General features: G+C 41.9%; 1 protein-coding gene across 1 annotated transcript in view; it reads right to left on the bottom strand.

Moving 5' to 3' along the window:
* Positions 1-2444, bottom strand: part of LOC102760867 — a 12911-nt gene that overhangs the window by 9910 nt on the left and 557 nt on the right. The gene's annotated exons all lie outside the window — the stretch shown is intronic.

Below are 2444 nucleotides of genomic sequence, written 5' to 3'. Positions count from 1 at the left end.
ATGCGGTGGAAATACACCATCAGTGCTCTCACAACCACCTTGCAGCATAATTCATGTTGGCAATGACTTTGATGGTAGCAACAAAAACATTTTTGTTGGGAAGCACAATCGCCCCTAAAAGTTGGTTCATGCATTCCGCACCCTGAGCCAGACATGAGTCAGACCTAAGCCCCGCCCAGGGCTCCCGGCCAGCAGGGCTGCTGGGCCTGTTCCTATTTAGAATCAGCCGCCCTTGGAGTTCTCTCCGGCGCGGCCCCCCAGTGCAGCCCTTTCTGGAGACCCCTCTCCTTGCAGAGGCCCAGCAGCCTCCTGGGCGGCCTCCCGCCCTCCTCCCGCCTCTCAGCCCCGCACACTGTTTGTTACAGGCCTCTCCGCTGTCATTCCAGGAAGGTTTTGGCAGGGCTCTCAGTGCAGGCTCCCTGTCAGTATTCCATTTATTGACCTTTAATGTTCAATAATATTTTTAACGTTTCCTCATACTGGGTGAATAGTTTGGGTATAGAAGTTAAGGTTTAAATAATATTTAAATTAATTTTATATAGAGAGCTAATGATATACTAGGTGTACTACCAGTTAATAATGTGGATTTTCTTCAATAGATGGAGTTACACATATGTTGATATATATGCGATTTGATATGTATGCTATTTTGTTGTATTGACAACAAGCTTCAAAACTTCATATGTCAAATTTGCTGAAGGTGTTCACATCATACATATTTTTACACTTAAAAAGTCAAATTTCGTGCCCAAAAAAGAGCATTTGCAGGAAGTTTTAATTCAGTATTTATTTTGAAGAAAAGTGCTGCTGAATACTTCAGGAAGCTTATGGTGAACATGCTCCATCTCAAGATACTTGTGAGCACTGGTTTAAACACTTTAAAGGTGATGATTTCGATGTGAAAGACAAAGAACGTCCAGGCCAATTGAAAAAGTTTGAAGACCAACAATTACAAACATTATTGGATGAAGATGTGTGTCAAAGTCAAAACAACTTGCAGAGCCCTAACCGGTTTGGCTCAGTGGATAGAGTGTCAGCCTGCAGACTCAAGGGTCCTGGGTTCGATTCCAGTCAAGGGCATGTACGTTGGTTTCGGGCACATCCCCAGTAGGGGGTGTGCAGGAGGCAGCTGATTGATTTCTCTCTCATCGATGTTTCTAACTACTTCTCCCTTCCTCTCTGAAAAAAATCAATAAAATATATTTTAAAAAGAAACAACTTGCAGAAAGATTAAATGTTGCTCAGCAAGCAATTTCCAATCATTTACAAGCAATGGGAAAGATTTTAAAGGAAGGAAAATGGGTGCCACATCAACTGAACGAAAGACAAATGGAAAACCAAAATGTCACCAGTAAAATGTAGCCTCAACTGCATGAAAGTCTTTTTTGCATTGAGTTGTGACTGGCGATGAAAAGTGGACTTATTTTGAGAATCCCAAACACACAAAATCATGGTTTGATCCAGGTCAACCATCAACATCGACTGCAAGGCCAAATCGCTTCGGAAAGAAGACAATGCTCTGCGTTTGGTGGGGTCAGGAAGGTGTGGTGTATTATGAGCTTCTAAAACCAGGTGAAACCGTTAATACTGATCGCTATCGACAACAAATAATCAATTAGAATCATGCTTTGATCATGAAAAGACCGGAATGTTCCAGAAGACACAGCAAAGTAATTTTGCTTCATGATGACGCATCATCACACACTTCAAAACCAGTTAAAGACACATTAAAAGATCTTGCCTGGGAAGAATTAACCCACCCACCGTATTCACCAGATCTTGCTCCTTCAGGTTACCATTTGTTCTGATCGACGGCACACGCACTTTCTGAGCAGCACTTCAAAACGTACAAAGAAATGGAAAATTGGGTCTCTGAATGGTTTGCCTCAAAACAAGAAAAGTTCTATTGGGATGGTATCCACAAATTACCTGAAAGACGGGGGAAATGTGTAGCTAGCGATGGACATTACTTTGAATAAAGCACTTTTGATGTTTCTCTTGAAATTACCATGTTTTCTTGGATTGCAAAATCCGCATTATTAACTGGTACACCTGGTATATCCAAACTGGTACTCTAGAGTCCTGTGTTAAATGCCTGTGGTTTTTACGAGTGGGAGGCAAATAAATGAACCATCGAGTCAACTTATGTTCTTAGTAACAGAGCAAACCCCACCTCTGGGCAAAATAAAATAGGGCATGTTTTCTTTGATTACAAAATCTGCATTATTAACCGGTACACCTGGTAAATTCACTTCTCCATCCAAGCCTAAACTTAAGTAATCAGCTCTAAAAAGCAGAGATGAAACTAAATTTTAAAATGAGCCAGTAAAAGCAGTGCTTGAGTGGATCCTGCATGTCTGTGGTTCCTGAATGCTCTATGTGAGGAACAGAGAGGAATAAGGAGCCTGAGGGACAGGATGCCTCATCCTCCTAGATGTGCAGGG

Source organism: Myotis davidii, unplaced genomic scaffold (assembly GCF_000327345.1).
Source record: "Myotis davidii unplaced genomic scaffold, ASM32734v1 scaffold287, whole genome shotgun sequence".
Classification (NCBI taxonomy): Eukaryota; Metazoa; Chordata; class Mammalia; order Chiroptera; family Vespertilionidae; genus Myotis; species Myotis davidii.
This window is presented reverse-complemented; position numbering and strand designations above follow the sequence as displayed.